Below are 16,893 nucleotides of genomic sequence, written 5' to 3'. Positions count from 1 at the left end.
TCTTTTGCACATATTCGTTTAATTACAGGTTCTGTGTAATTGCAGCTGAAGTATGTCACTGGTATGTCATGTGCCCACAACTAATTGCAGGCAGTAGAACCTCTTTGCTGGTCATGTAAGAAGATCAGGTGGCCCCTTTAATTGCATGCAGCTTGACTTTGTTGAGATGCCTTCTTTAATGGGCTCCATTGCATCTTGGTGGTGGGTTATCTTTTCTCCTGTTGAGTGAAGGTGTATCATACTAGGGGGAACAACAGTCTTAATGTGGCTGAATTGTTGCTGAGAGAGTTGATCCCTCGTTTGGGATCCTAATTGTTCTTGAATCAGACTGTGACAGTCATTTAAAAAACGAGGTGATGAAATTATTTTGTGCAGCTCTGCAGGTTGATCAGAGGTTTGACTGTATTTAGTGCCCTGAGGCTTCAGGCAATATGGAGGAGATTAATGAGTCATTGAAATTCCACCTTGCTATGGTGTGTGCATCTATATCTCTAAAATGGCCTTGTGGTCTTCTATTGGTGTTGGAGAGTCTAATTTCAGATAGGAAGACAGGACTGTACTTTCATGGCATTTTGATGGACAGAGTTATAAGACTTCCTGCTGTGCCTGCGACTGCACTTTTAAATATTACAGATGACATGGTTCCTGACTACTGCAAAGGCATAGCTAATGTAGTGCGTTCTTTCTCTCATCAGGTTGAATTGGTGACTCCCCTTCTAAGGCAGATGTAATGCCATAACCACAGTCAAGGCGACTAGGTTTTGGTGACGAAGCACACAAGAAAGTCAGTCCTGGATCCCAGACAGCACAGTGTTGGTTACAAACACTACTGTTAAATTTGGAGGCCTTCCAAACTGGATTCAAATTAGGAGGCCTTCTAAACTGGATTCATGCCTCACATACTAGGAGAGTAAGACAAACTGGAAAAGAAGTGGAGACTGCAGCTACTGAAGTGCAAAGTCTGGATTAAGTGCAACCTGAGAGCTGAAAGGAAGACTATGAGGAGTGCACTCAAGTGTCTTATAGTCAGCCTGAGACAAGTGCTATGTCGGTGGTGAATGAGTACCCAAACTGAAGAAGCTGTACTTACAGACTCTAAGCTTGCAGATGGTACAAATGGTGTGATCAAAGAGGGCCTAGAAATAAAAGGTGGCTAAAGAGAGGCGAGAGATGGAGAGTTTCTGTGACTGAAAAACACATTCCAGACATCATTGAGAAGACAGAGGCCAGTGAGCAAAATGACAGTGAGAGTGAACATCTGGCAGTCAGGAGATCAAAGAGAACATAGGTACCTAGTTGAAGTTACTTAGCTCCTGAATGGACATACTTTACTGAGAATTACTTGAGAATACATGAGACTTATGACTGACAGACTGTTTTTGAGAAACCTCCATGATCCAAGCTGCCACATTTGACTTTGACTGAATCCTGATATTGGTTGAACTGATGTCAAATGACACTTCTGAATGACTGAATATTTGAATTGAACTTTCTGATGATCTTTAGCGTGAAGGTTCCTGTAAAAGAATAGGGATATCATTTTAGAAGAAGACTGACGTAGGTCTAGGGTTTGAGTTTGAAGCAATTGAGCTTCACCGTCACTGTAAAAAAGTCAACAACTTTGAAGAATGTTGATACAAAGACACCTGTAGACTGTTAATGTTATTGGTGGGTTTGCAATGTTTCCTCTCTGATAGATTAGTAACCATGTTGACTTCTTTCACAGAACCATTGCAGAGCAATAGTGGTCATAGCATCAATCACTTCTATTGTTTTCATTATATGCTTGCTTGCTAATAATAAGCATGAATTCCCCCGCAGAAATGATTGCCTCTCCTAACCCTTATTCCGTTTTAGAGAAATCCAGCTTAGCGCTTTATTTGAATGATGAAGATGAGCAAAATGAATTTAATTTAGAGATTCTGCATGGTAAAGGATTTGAGGGAAAAGTTTCCAATAATATTTTCTTTAAGCTGTTGCATGGTTATTAATAGTTAATAGACACTAAAGGATGCTATGTGTGCACCTGTTTTCTGACATCAGTTGCTGGTGGCATGTGCGATCATCACATTTTCCGATTATACTCCCTAACCTGTAGCATTATTACTAGTTTGTTTCATAGACAAGGTAGCTTAGTTTAGCATTTTTCGAATGTTGACAAGCCCATACACAAGGTACATATTTTTAGTGCATTGATTTTGTATGCTCCAGTTGCACCTGTAAATGAAGTGGGATACTTTCTGGATGGTGAGAATCTCTTGTATTTTAATTAAATGAATCTTACTTGCAAAATGAACAGGAATGAGAAGGATTTTATGAAAGAGTTAGAGCAAGATGGGATCAGGTTACTAAAATTTAAAAGAATAGTAAGGCTACTAGTTGAGAGAAGGAAAAACAGGAGTTAAAGGATGCAAGTGTACGTCGGCGGTCTGGATATGGTGAAGGACAGCAATTATGTTTCATAAGAGTGAAATGACAAGGATGGATTAAATGTGTACAGGGAGTGGAAGTTAAGAATGAATATTTTCCAGGTGGAATAGAAATTGCAGTTCTTAGAGTGTATTATATATGTGGGAGTACTACTTATTTTCAGCTTTCATCTAATTGGGTGGGTAATTGCCACGTTGAGTTGCTGTTTGAAAGGTATATCATGTAGAGAAGTTAAAAAGCAAGAGTAGAGTTGCACAGGGGAGATCTGCTTATGATGCATCACAAGCAGTGGGTGATATTTTTGATGCTATGATTCTTTCTGTAGATGTGATTTTGAATGATGTGAAAATTAGAAAGTTGTCCACCTTAGTTGGCAGGCTGGAAGCTGACACTCCAGGCACATTAAATGCCATAGAGTCAGAATTAGTAGTAATGTGGGTCATGGTTTTTCAAATCAGGTTTGTTTTGGGCCTATATTGAATATTTGCATTTGTATAATTTGTTTGTTTTTTGATAATAAAGGTTTTTAGGTTGATGAATGAAAGAGAAAACTTCACATAAGAAGGGTGGAAAGTAATCAGCTGATGGCAGGGCTGTGAAAAGAAAGAGGTAAGATGTAGACATGGAGAAGATACAACGTTATGGCCCAGATTTGCAAGAATCTGGTGCATCAGTACTGATGCGCAAGATTTCCTGCGCCCCCGCTACCGCCACCTAACACCAGCATGGGTGCACACTTTAGGCAAATAACGTCAAACTTTTTGACACAATTGTGGCGCTTTGCTCCACTAGCATCAAAAATGTTGACGCTAATGGAGCAAAGTGAAAGGAGGCCCATTGATTTCAATGGGTGCGTCTTTTTAACACCTGTTCTGAGCAGGCGTTAAAAATTACACCAATAATGGTGCAATTAAATCTTGTAGATTTCATTGAGCCATTTTTGCAGTCCCCCTAACGCCGGAACGCCTACCATGCATACATTATACCTGGCGCAGGCATAATGTGTCACAAGGGGTCGCAAAATGGCGCAATGCATGCATTGTGCCACTTTGTAAATATGGTATGGTAAATTTTGCCTCATTGAGCCACATTAGCATAAAAAAAATGAAGCTAATGTGGTTCAAGGAGGCGCTAGGGCCTTGTAAATCTGGCCCTATGTCTATTATCAGCTGGAGAAGTTGGAAGGATGGAGACATAAGCAGGAGAGGATAGTGAACAATTTCTGAAAGTGTCATGAGGGAAAAGGGTGGGTGTTTTGTGTGATGACTCTCAGCGCCATCAGAGGGAGAAATTGGTTACGCAAGTCACCATCATTTATTTGTGCTTAATGAAATGTAACCAGCATTACCACAGCCTATGTGATTTATTCACCATTTACACACATGCTCATACATTATTTTAAGTGTTGTTTTATATTTAGTTTTAGTAAACTACATGAATCATATCTTTGATTAATTTTAGTTTGCACATGTGCATTTTGACATTTTCGTGGGTAGGCCCATATGCCTTTCCCCACTTTAAAATGAACAATGTATTTCTGCTTGCTGTTCATAATCTTCCATTCTGTTTCAGGCATCAGAGTCACCATGTGCTCATATAGCAATGTTATTTGTAAGCTTACAGTTTGAAGAGTAGCAATTAGTTAGTTTGCATGATGATTTCAGCACCTGCATGGGATGAGAAACTGAGGAGGTGAAAACTCCATAGTGAGATATTGTGGTGGGCAAAATAAAAGAAGAAGTTGGCATACTATTATCCTTGAGAAGAAAGCTGACAGCAAGTGCAGAGAGAACATAGGGTTTTGATGGGTTCTTGCCCAGTAGGAACCTGAAGAATGTATCACTTGGACGGAATTTATGTATTAACTATGTGAAGCTTGTTAGTTAGATCACTTGCACATGTTCGCCTTTCTAGGCGGACATAGCTTTCCTCTTTTTGATGTTCCCTCTTCTTGAGACCACATGCTCCTTATTTTTCTGCTTGTAGAGTTACTCTTGAGAACAAGTACATTGTTTCTCATTCTAATCAGAACCTTTAGTTGGTTCTTCGTTTAAAGCTATCTTTCCTGACACCTGCTGCTTCTGACCTGACCACAGTCTTAGCTTAGAGTCAGGGAGTTTCCTTTATCAAAACAAGACCTTGCATTGATTTCCATTGTTGCCTTTAATATTGCAGAAATGTTATTTGTTGGACCTGGCCCTTGTGGCAGGTTCATACCTTGACTTTTTGTCTAATTCCTCCTATTTTTTCTGACCTCTCGCTGTTGGCTCTAGGTCTCTGAGCACTTTAACACTGCTGACCAGTGCCAAAGTGCAGGTGCTCTCCCATCTAAAGTTGGTATGATTGGCTTATACCTAATTGGCATATTTAATTTACCTATAAGTCCCTTGTACAGTGGTATCTCTATATCCAGGGCCAGTAAATTAAATGCTACTAGAGGGCCTGCATCGCTGCTTGCGCCACCCACTGAAGTAGCCTTTCAAACCTGTCTTAGGCCTGCTAGCGCAGGGCCTGTGTGCACAGTTTTCTGCCACTGGGACCTGGCATCTAGATTTACTTGCCAGGCCCTGAACTCCCCTTTTACTACATGTAAGTCACCCCTACGTTAGGACCTAACGAGCCCTATGGGCAGGGTGCTATGTATGTAGAAGGCAGGACATGTACCAGGTTGCGTGGCCTGTCCTGGTAGTGACAAACAGCCTAACTTGGTGTCTCACTGCTGTGAGTGCTGCCTTCTCATACGATTTTATTAGAAATGCCCTGCCTTATCTGTAAGGAGTATTGTCTGATTTATGAGGGGTAGCGTAGACATGTTTGTTATCATTGTAATGGTGATGAGAAATGCTGTTTACTGGTGTAAGTGGATTTTGTATTACTATTACAGAAATGCCACTTCTAGAACGTGAGCATTTCTCTGTGCTTATGACTCTGGTGTTTTGCAGCTTGACTCCAATCCACGTCTGGGCAGAGTGACAGTTGGGCTTTGTACATACTTTTCAGACGGCCTGTACACAGGGATGGTGGAGGTGTCACAGAGGTGCATCGGCATACTGAGTACTCTTCCTGGGCTGAGAGAAGGGAGAGGCGGGCACACCTGCATTTGTAAAGGCTGTGCCCTGGCCTCACACAATAGGGTTGTTTACCCCCAACTGATGTTTGGAGCATGTGCTGGAGGAGAGAGGGGGCACTCCCAGAACCAGTTGTAACTGGTTGTAACCTCCTCTTCCCCTTCCATTGTAAAACACTGTAAAAACTAGTACAGGGGAGTTTTCCCCACAATTTGGAGACATTTTAGAACTGGACACAGAATGCTGGAAGAACTCACCAGGAACCACCTTGTACTGCTGCTGCTGTGCTGACCTGTGACCTGCTTTGTCACTGTAAGGAGCTGCCTCTTGCTTGCATCCTCTTTGTTGCTGGCCTGTTGCTTGGCCCTTTCACCTGTGGGAATTCTCCCTTGACATTTGTCCCCCAGGGGGAGGGTGCCTTGGACCCTGACCCCTGCAAAGTTCAGAAGTGCATGAGGAGCACTCCTTCCTTGATCTAGTGCCTGGAGTGTGCCCTGCTTCTTCTTAGCAGCTAGCGCTTTGAAAGCGCTTTGTTTTGTTGCTGGGATTCACCACCCCGACCCGGACTTATCACGATGCCCTAGCGCTTTGGGAAAGCGTGTCACTGTGCCCTGTTTCACCGCCGCAACCCAGGCTCCTGAATTATCTGAGCGCGTCGGAGACATGCTGCTTTTGTGCCCCCGGGGCACAAGGAAAATGCCAAGAGAGGAACTCGGAGCAAACGTGTTCCTATTGGTGCCCCTGGGGCGAGGTTCGCTCAGAGAAGCGCCCCTGGAGACTTAGGCCTATTCACCGCAGCCGGGAGCTGGAACACTCGCGCATCAGATCGGGTGCGGGCGAGTGCTTCGGAATGGCCCCAGGAGGGAGGAAGACCTCATCGGAGGTCTCCTCCTGATCCCAGGGCCGCCCGGGGAGCAGGACACACGGGAAGGTGAGAGGAGGACCCCTCTCCCCCAGTCGATGCTGTAGGAGCGTGAAGCTCCAGTGATTGTGGTCACGGTGAAGGGCGGGCGGGGTGGAAGCCTCATCGAAGCTCCCCGCGCCGCCGGGCCCCCTATCATTGTTGTGGGGCATTGTTGTGCCCTCCACACCCATTGGTGCAGGGCCAGTGAAGGCTCAGGGCACCCCTAGAGATCGTGACCCTCAGGAGGTGCCTGTTACAAATCGGAGGGGGTACGTGGTGACCCCCCTCCTGCCCTAAATGTTTTCTGGACTTCGTCCCTCCCCTCGTGAGGGTCAGTTGAGGCCCGAGGGGGCCCCCAGCGATCGTGGGCCCCAAGAGGGGCCCGTACTAAAATCCAGAGGGGGTGCATGCCGCCACCCTCAACCCCAGAAATATTGGGAGGCCCCCGTTTGGTGCAGAGGAGCGCAGGGGCCCCATTTTCATTCGCCTGGCACTGGAAGTGCCCCTGTTCATAAACAGGTACTGCTAAAGAGCAATATATGTAGCATGAGTTCTTTTTAGAAACATTATTGGTTTATATGTTGCCTAGCCATTTTATGATGTAGTACATATATGTATTCTAATGTTCCTTTTATGGGCATGACTTTCTAATATGTTTTCCTGACTTACCATATGTTTTGTGTTCCTAATATGGGTGTTTATGATATTTCTATGACAAGTGCTTTGGTGTAATAATGTACTGCTTTTGTTGCAGAATACTAAGTAACCTGTGTGTTATATGTGACTACTGCTAGTTTTGCATAGTAAATAATGTGTAACATTCTGATAACTGCTAAGGTAGCAGGATATTACTGATAGGTAGTGTTTGGTCTAATAATTGCATTGTGTACAATACAGTATATTTTCATATAACTTGGTGTTGTGTTTCCTTTGTGGTGGAGATATTGCGTCACGTGTGTTGTGTGTGTTGTGCAAACGCTTTACACATTGCCTCTGGGATAAGCCAGACTGCTCGTGCCAAGCTACCAAGAGGGTGAGAAGGGGTTTTCTTGGACGTGTATCTCCCTTGCCCTGACTAGAGTGGGTGGGTTTTGCCTGGCTTAGGTGCATACCCTAGCCAACCAGAAACCCCATTTCTAACAGTATTATTATTTGAATTACTTGGAATAAATTCATGTAGGCTATGTTCAGGAGAATTTATGCCAAATTGATTTCATTAGAGAATTTCAATTTATTCAATCTGCTAATAATGTTTTATGGTTTGCAAACATATTCCCCTCTGTTGCTTCAGGGCAAAATTTGAATCACTGTCAAAACAATGTTAATGAGTTTCAACCTTAGTTCGAGAAAAAGGTTCCTTCTAGTGGACATAGTGGAGTTCAGTGTTTGTGCCAAATTGTGTGGTGCAAATATCATCCTTATCTAATCCGCTATCACAGCTCCTATCATTATTTGACACCAAAGCATTTCCTTATCCTGAGTGCTTTTTTATGTGACACTGATATTTCCAATAATCTGTTGTTTATGGTTGTTCGTGGGTAAATACTGAATATATTAAAAGTTTGCTTTGGTGAATGTGAAAGTAAAATCAGTTTGATCTTGCTGAAAATCTTTGTAGCATATTCTGTGTAAGGATGGGTATGTTGAAAGATGTTGCTTTTTTACAATGAGTTAGGATATTGAATATTCATAATCCAACCTGTGGGGATTTATTTCTGGGCAGTATGACTAGAAAGGCAAATAGCTATAGTGCAATTTTGTGCACATGATCGTGTAGTATTGACTACTGATATTGTGGGACAAAATATTGTGTTAAGAATATCAAGGATAAAAATATTGTTAAAGTACATTTGTATTGGTGAGTACAGTTATACTATATTTCAATGCTATCTGTATTTAACCACCAACTCCATCTTGACCACAGACTCCATTTTGTGCTTATCTTAGCTTCAGGTGCTTGCTGTCACATCGGTGGTGCATGATTTTTCCACATTGAGCTTGTTTTGTGTGTTTGTGCTTCTTTCCTACCAGCACCGGGTTGCATTGTGCAAGAGCATAACATAGGGGATGTGGACGGTAGATGTGATAAGACCGTCTCAGCTTGGGAATGTTTTCATTACGGAAAAGTACTCCTCTGTCTCTGGAATGTGCATCGGGGCAAGGCCTGTTCCTTTGCGTGTTTTCGGCGCAGACCGAATACAGCCAGCGCTTGAATTTCACAACTCATGCAAAGGGAGGGGGTGTTGCCAGAACCTAACTCTGAAGGGACCCGCGGAGAGATAGACGCAGTCTAGTCTCTCCGCGGGGGGATTCGGGACGGGGGAAGTGGCGCACTAGGCGCCTGATTGGATAGGGGTAAGTGGGGGTGGGGGTTAGAGTAGGTTTATAAGGGGGGTGGAGGGTGGGGTCGGGCCTTTTTGCGCGCCGACTTAGGAGGGGGCAGGATTTATTTAAGTGAGGTGAGGCAGGAGGAAAAAACAATTAGTTTAGGCCTGTTATATAGGGGAGGTTTTACCCAGTTTCTATTCACCGGGTCGCGGGCGGTAGAGGCGGCAGGCAGTGTAGGAAAGGGAGAGCGGCCCCGCGGGCAAGCCTACGCCTGCGAAGGCGTGTGGAGCCGGGAAACCGGGGAAGCCCATAAGGGCAGCGCCGCGCCAGCGGGAGCCGGCCCCGCGGACATTTAAAAAAAAAAAAAAAAAAAAGAAAAATGTTTTACTACGCGCGGAGCACGCGCGTCTAATCAAGGCGGCCCCCATAGATCGTGGGCAGCTGTGAGCGTCGGGTGCAGTGCAGGAGCCAGATTCAGCGGGCTCAGCGGCGGGCGGCGAGCACGTTTCCCCGCGGGGGGGGGGCACACAGAGCAAGCGGAATCACAAGGGGCGGCGAGGGCCCCCCGGTTATAAAAATAATATTTAAAAAAAAAAAAAATTCTATTATAATTGCGGCGTTCGTATTTTGAGACCGGGACAACCTTGGGCAGCGTTTCCCCAACCCCCCATTTATATATACCCTATAGGGCAAATAGGCATCAGATGCAGGTCTACAGGGCACACCCAGGCCACAGATATAGTCAGACAGACATACAGAGTTTAGGCCAAGGGGATCTAGTGTTTTCATTGGACCGGCAACCGATAAGGCAGGCCGACGGTATGGCCACAGGCCATGACGTGGAGGCGGTGAGGGCCGCACTGCGCGTTTTGGGTGAAGCGGGCAGGGCAGATCTGCTCAGGCAAGGGGTCTTAGACCAGGCGTGGGTCGGGATGACACGCCCCACCAGGGCGGCATCTGGCCGGGTCGTGGCTGCAGTAGCGGCCTGTGAGTCACAGGAGTCTGACGGGGAGAAGGATGAAGGGCCAATTCCCCCTGGGCAAGGCACTGCGGCTCAATTAAGGTACGGGGCTCAGAGCCCTCTGATGTTCGGCGAAGAGACACAAGCCTCTCAAGGCAGGGGCACAGATAGCGCACAGGTGGGCCCTGACCCTGCAGGCCCGGGCGGCCAAGCGGCGGGGGAGGCCGGAGTAGAAGGACAAGGGAAGGAGGCAGAACAACACGCACCGGGGACTAGCGGTGTTTGCGCCCCCCTAGATTTGTCATATCACAGGGGGGAGGCACCCAACCCAAGTTGGTTTGGGGCGCCACTGAAGAAAAGAGGCAAGTACGCCGGGAAGAACAGGGGGGGGACAGGGAGGGCCAAGATGGCGCCCCGCCAGGCCAGGGGGGGGAAAGTCAAGACACCGCAAGAAGCAAGGGCGGGGACGAGCCAGGTTCCGCACACTCAAGGGAATTGGGAACAGGCAGATACATGGGATTTGGAGGCTAGAATCAAGGAACAGCGCAGGGTGGTATTAGAGACGGAGGCCAGGTGGGCACAGCTGTGCAAAGACAGGGAAGAGGCGAGCGCACACAGCGAGGCAACGCCAAAAAACAGAGAGGCCAGAGGGCAACCAGGTATGCAACAGCCAGGTCAAGAGAGCGGATCCTGGGTATGGGTACCACGGGAAAGAGGAGAGCAGGGACAAGAGGCTAGAGCGGCCGAGGGGTTAGTCAGCGCAGGGAGACCCAGTGACGCAGACGGTCATGGGGGCAACAAGGCAACAATGTCAACAACAGAGGTTGGCAAGAGGCGGTACACGCCGACTGGGCGCAAGACGGCCCAAACACGTTGGCACGAAGCACTGGAGGGGTCTATGGCGGCCCTCTCCACACCGAGGGACCAAGGACGACGTCACGATGACCTGCCTTATGCGGGCAGGGATGCAAATGAGGGTACATCAACCAACGTGAGAGATGTGGGCCAACGCAAGGGCCAGTGGGAAGGAGATGATGTTTTAGAGTTGGATTATGAGGACGAAGGGGAGGAATGGGAGGATGGTGAAATACGCGATTGGGAGGTGAGCGCTGCGAAAAAGGGTGGCGGACGAGGGCGCAAGAGCGGCGCAACCTCTTCGTGCTCTGTGTTACAGGTTACAGCACCTTTGGAAGGCCCCACGGGAAGCAGGCAAGGCATGCAGCGTGGCAGGAGCTGGAAAGGAGTACCAAAGAACCTGGGGGACACCGCTGGAGGTAAGAAATGGTGGTCAGTGTGGGGCGAAGGGGGGGGCAATAAAGGAGGTTACCACGAGTAGGTCCATCGGAGTAGGTGAAGGGTCAGTACTGGAGATGGCAGGCAATAGCATTACGCAAAAGGTGGGCGAGAACAAAGAGAAGGAGGGTACCACCACGATAGATACGGCAACGGCAGGAAAGGAGGATAAAGGGGAAAAGGCGGTAGAAGATAAGGAGGGGGGAAGTCACAAGAAAAGGCTGCCGTACATGGGTTTGGCCATGCCGCTGGGTTCACATGTGGCCGAGAAGACAAAGAGTAAGATATGGATGCATGAATACGTGGATGTGTTTAAGCTACTACATAGGGACATACAGGCGAACCAAGGGTCTAAGGAGGAAGAATGGGAGTTGGCACGCAGGCCCCGGGTACCCATAACAATGGATAACTGGACGTCGGCCTTTTTGATATTCGTAAGCATATACTGCGAAAAATACCCAGACAGGGCTATCGCCCTTTTTAAATACATGGATATAATTAGAAAGGCTCAAATGCATTTTGGCGGTTTCGCGTGGTTAAGTTACGATGAGGAATTCAGGGCCCGGGTAAGTGTTAACCCGGAAAAACCATGGGGTGATGTAGACTCAGAACTGTGGATGCAATGGATGGCATCGGCACAGACAGTGGCGTCCACCCATACGGCGAGCGGTTTGTCGGTGACCTACAGGCCCTTTCAAGCGCGCCCCGCCCATGGAGGGGCGGGCACTGCAACTAAAACAGCGGGGGCAACCGGGGGGGCTTGCTGGAACTTTAACAAAGGTTTTTGTTCCAGAGCGCAATGTAGGTTCAAGCATGACTGCTCCAAGTGCGGGGGCCGTCATCCAGTCACACAATGTTTCTCATTATCCAGCCCAGCGGAACAGTGGAGGGCTTCTAGAGGGAGAGGGGCTCATGGCGCGCCTGCGCCAAAAGGGGGCTACACCAGTTAAACTGGAATTTCTGCGGCCATGGTTGCGCTTATACCCGGATAGGGATAAGGCACGGCTATTAGAATGGGGCTTTAGAGAAGGTTTTAGATTAGGCTACCAAGGCCCACGACAAAAGAGATGGGCTGACAATTTGCGGTCAGCCAAGGAGCACCCACAGATTGTGCACGATAAAATAGCAAAGGAGGTAGCTTTAGGCAGAATAGCTGGCCCATTTTACGAGTGGCCAAGTGATGCGCTAATGATATCACCATTGGGAGTAGTGCCCAAGAAAGCGCAGGGAGAATTTCGTTTGATTCACCATCTGTCATGGCCGGAAGGGACATCAGTAAATGATTTCATTGCCCAAGAGGACTCTAAAGTAGTTTACGCGTCAGTAGATGACGCGATAAGGCTGGTTTTAAAGTGCGGTAGGATGGCGGAAATGGCAAAATGTGATATTCAATCAGCTTTTAGATTGCTTCCTATCCATCCAGCAGATTTTGACCTCTTGGGCATGCAGTTAGATGGCAACATCTACGTGGATAGAGTTCTGCCCATGGGTTGCTCGATATCATGCGCCCTGTTTGAGACATTCAGCACCTTTTTGCAGTGGGTTTTTGTGAAGACAAGCGGGCATAGATGGGTGACACATTACTTGGACGATTTTTTATTCGTAGGAACGGCGGCAACGGGGGTCTGTGGGCGGGCCCTGGACACGTTTCAGAAGCTTACACAGCAGGCGGGTGTGCCTCTGGCCCCAGAAAAAACAGAGGGCCCCGCGCGGATCCTAACATTTTTAGGCATCGAACTAGACACAAGGATGCTGGTTGCCAGGTTGCCAGCGGCAAAAGTGAGGGAGATACTGGAGTTCCTAGCAGTGGTGCGCACTCTGCGCAAGATGGAGTTGCGGACAGCTCAAAAGCTGTTAGGTTACCTCAATTTTGCTTGCAGGGTAGTTAGGGGAGGTAGGACTTTTTGCAGACGTTTAGGACTTTCCATGTCAGGTGCCGTACTTCCGCACCACAAGATACGAGTGTCAGTGGCATTAGGAGAAGACATTAGAATATGGGAGATTTTTCTGACACAGTTCAACGGAGTACCGATGTCTTTTGGTGAGTCGGACACAATATGGCAAGTACAAATTTTCTCGGATGCGGCAGGAGCGTCAGGGTTTGGTTTATACTGGGATGGGAGGTGGTGTGCAGAATCCTGGCCAACATCCTGGAGACAGCAACGGAGAAGCATAGCGTTCTTGGAGTTTTTTCCCCTTTTAGTGGCACTAGCAGTGTGGGGACAGGAATTAGCCAACAGGACAGTGATTTTTCAAATAGACAACATGGCAGTGGTAGAGTTGGTGAATAGACAGAGAGCTAAGGACATCAGAGTTTTGCGCTTGTTGCGGCAGTTTATGCTTCTATGCTTATCGTTGAATGTCATATTTAAAGCTACACATATACCAGGGTTTTACAACGAGATTGCAGACTCCCTATCTCGTTCACAGTGGCAGCGTTTCCGCGAATTGGCCCCAGGAGCAGATCAGAACAAGACTGTGGTCCCGGCAGACATCTGGGATTGGGGGGCATGACGATCACAGGGCTGGTGGAGATGTCATTAGCGGTATCCACGCGGCGTAATTACAGACTGGCATGGTTGGAGTTTCAATCTTTTGAACAGTTTGGGGGCAATTTTTTGGAGCAAAGCTTGCCGGTATTGGAGGCACGGACCAGACGCTTCGTGCTGTTTCTGATCAGGGAGGGTTTATCTCCGGCGACAATTGGCGGAAAGCTGGCTGGAGTGTCTTTTTACGGAAAACTGTTTTTCGGTTATGACCCAGCACATAGTGATTTATTGGGTAAAATGCTGAAGGGATGGAGCAGGGTTAGAACGAGTGGGGACAGACCAGCAAGAGAGCCCATTACTTTCGAAATGTTAGTTGAGATGACACGGGCGTTACCAAGTTGTTGTAGGGATCAAGATGAGGTGGGGTTATTTCGTTTATGCATGTTGTGGATGTTTTTTGGGGCGTTCAGAGTATCAGAGCTGTTGGGAGTGGGTAAGGATGTTGGGGTAAGGAGAAAAGAGGTGTGCATACACAAAGAAAGGTTGGGAATATGGCTAAGACGGTCCAAAACGGATCAGCTGGGTAAGGGAAAGTGGATATGGCTAGAGAAAGGGGGCGTGGAGGAGGCTTGCCCGGTAAAGGAATGGGTCAGTTTCAAAACGAGGTGGCCAGGAGCAGGCGAATCAGGGGTTTTTATGCATGCGTCGGGGAAAAAGTTGACTAGTTACCAATTGCTACAAGTGATGAGGATGACTCTTATAAGGATAGGGCGGCGCGCAGGGGATTATGGAACACACTCATTCAGAATTGGCGCAGCGACGGAGGCGGCACATATTGGTTGGGATTGGGCTAAAATCAAATCCATAGGGAGATGGAAGTCTAGATGCTGTGAGCGTTATGTTAGGCCTTGATAAGGGCAGAACAATCGGGGGGGGTGCGTTGGCGGTTAGTTTATCAAGACAGTGGTTACAATGTTTTTTCTTTGCAGGCTGTGTGGCCGGGCCAGAGAAGGAAAAGATGACGACGTGGTTGGTCAGCAATTCGTTCGTTCATTGGGCGGCGAAATTTGCAGAGAAGCAAATTTACGGCAGATCATTGGGACTGCCCAGCAGAAGCCATGAAGTGCGTTGGTGGGGCAAGAGTGGTATGAGGTGGGGGAGCCTGCTCCCCTTTATCACGGGCAACTTGCCGCAGTGGGGATGCCCAGATCTTTTATTGATTCACTTGGGAGAGAATGATTTAGTGAAGCTATCGGGGCTCACTCTGATACAATTGATGCAGAGGGATTTGGAGCTCCTGAAACAGAAGCTATGCGGGACAAGTTTGGTTTGGACAGAATTTGTGGCAAGAAGGGCATGGAGAGGGGCGATCAACCATGGAGCCATTGAGCGGGCTAGAAAGAAACTGAACAGAGCCATGAGAGTTTTTTGTTGGGCTCAAGGGATCAAGGTTTTAAGACACAGGGACATAAAAGAGCAGGAGCAAGCTCTATTCCGTGATGACGGGGTGCATCTGTCACAGATAGGGAACGCTTTCTATATCACAGAACTGAGATTAATGCTGGAAAGCATATGGGGTATGAACTTGTGTACCCGAAAATGAAAGTGGTGGGGCAGCGAAACGCCTCACGGGTTTCCCTGGGTGGCAGGAGATGGGGGAGGGTGGAGAGCCAGGTGCGGGTTTGTCCACCCTTCCAGGGGGAAAACAAGGAGGTGAAGCATCAGAGCAGGGAGGGGTAGGCTACAGGCAAGGAAGGCATGGGCGGAATAGGGGAGCATATACGGCAGGAAAATTGAAGGGAGACATTTGTCGAGAAAATGAAGGAGAGGGAGTTCTAAAAGTTAAAGTTTTGCTTTAAAAGATATACAGTTAGGGCCTGATTACAACTTTGGAGGTAGGTGTTAATCCGTCCCAAAAGTGACGGATATACCACCAGCCGTATTACGAGTCCATTATATCCTATGGAACTCGTAATTCGGCTGGTGGTATATCCGTCACATTTGGGACGGATTAACACCTCCTCCAAAGTTGTAATCAGGCCCTTAATGTTTTGAAGTATTGTTGTGTTAAATCCTGTTCTAATAAATGACCTTTTACACCAACAAGAGTGTCACGTATGTATGTCCCGATGAAGGGACCCGCGGAGAGATATACGCAGTCTAGTCTCTCCGCGGGGGGATTCGGGACGGGGGAAGTGGCGCACTAGGCACCTGATTGGATAGGGGTAAGTGGGGGTGGGGGTTAGAGTAGGTTTATAAGGGGGGTGGAGGGTGGGGTCGGGCCTCTTTGCGCGCCGACTTAGGAGGGTGCAGGATTTATTTAAGTGACCACCCACCCACCCAGCTTAGGAAGACAGGGGGAGGAAAGGTTTTATTTAGGTAGGGTAGCTAGGTCAGGTAGGTTGGGGTCAACAGTCATTTAGGACAGGTGAATTGTGAAGAGGTAGCAGGAGATGGGGGAGGGTGGAGAGCCAGGTGCGGGTTTGTCCACCCTTCCAGGGGGAAAACAAGGAGGTGAAGCATCAGAGCAGGGAGGGGTAGGCTACAGGCAAAGAAGGCATGGGCGGAATAGGGGAGCATATACGGCAGGAAAATTGAAGGGAGACATTTGTCGAGAAAATGAAGGAGAGGGAGTTCTAAAAGTTAAAGTTTTGCTTTAAAAGATATACAGTTAATGTTTTGAAGTATGGTTGTGTTAAATCCTGTTCTAATAAATGACCTTTTACACCAACAAGAGTGTCACGTATGTATGTCCCGATTGGGCTTGTTTAAGATATATAAGGTGGGAAGCTTGGCACTGAGGCAGAAGGAACTCATTTTAGGGGTGGATGCACTGCCCAAAACAAAATCCCATCAGGGAAGGTTCTCCTGTCTCAGCTGTCCAGGGTTCCTCAGTTTGACGTTGGCACAAGGATGATGTTGGATTCAATCCCCATGCTGATGCATTTTTATTCTTAATTATCTAGCTTGGCTGTGCACATACATATATATATTCGCTGCATATATATTCATTGTTGATGCATTGTACTTTTTTATGCCTGTCAGTGTTTAACTGCTGTGAGTATTTTAGCATTACACATGTTTTGCTACGTTCAAGTTAAATGTTCATGTTTTTGTGTACTTTTATTTGATGTCTGGGAAGTGCCTTAATAAATTCATTACTCAAATTAGGAGTACTGCATTATTTTGCGTTGTTTTCCTCTTAGTTTGAAGCAAAGCAGAACATATATATAACTCCACGTTTATGTACCTTTACGATATATATATCTTCAAGGTACGTAGATGTGTATTTTACGAATAGTAAATCTATACTTACCTATTTGCACATACCCCTGCAATATTTTGGCCCTCAATATATTTGACATGCTATTCTGTCCACACGACAATTTTGAATCCAATATTCTGTCAGTGATCCACTAT

The sequence above is a fragment of the Pleurodeles waltl genome, chromosome 6 (assembly GCF_031143425.1).
Source record: "Pleurodeles waltl isolate 20211129_DDA chromosome 6, aPleWal1.hap1.20221129, whole genome shotgun sequence".
Taxonomy (NCBI): Eukaryota; Metazoa; Chordata; class Amphibia; order Caudata; family Salamandridae; genus Pleurodeles; species Pleurodeles waltl.
The sequence above is the reverse complement of the archived record's forward strand: the minus strand, read 5'-3'. Positions refer to the sequence as shown.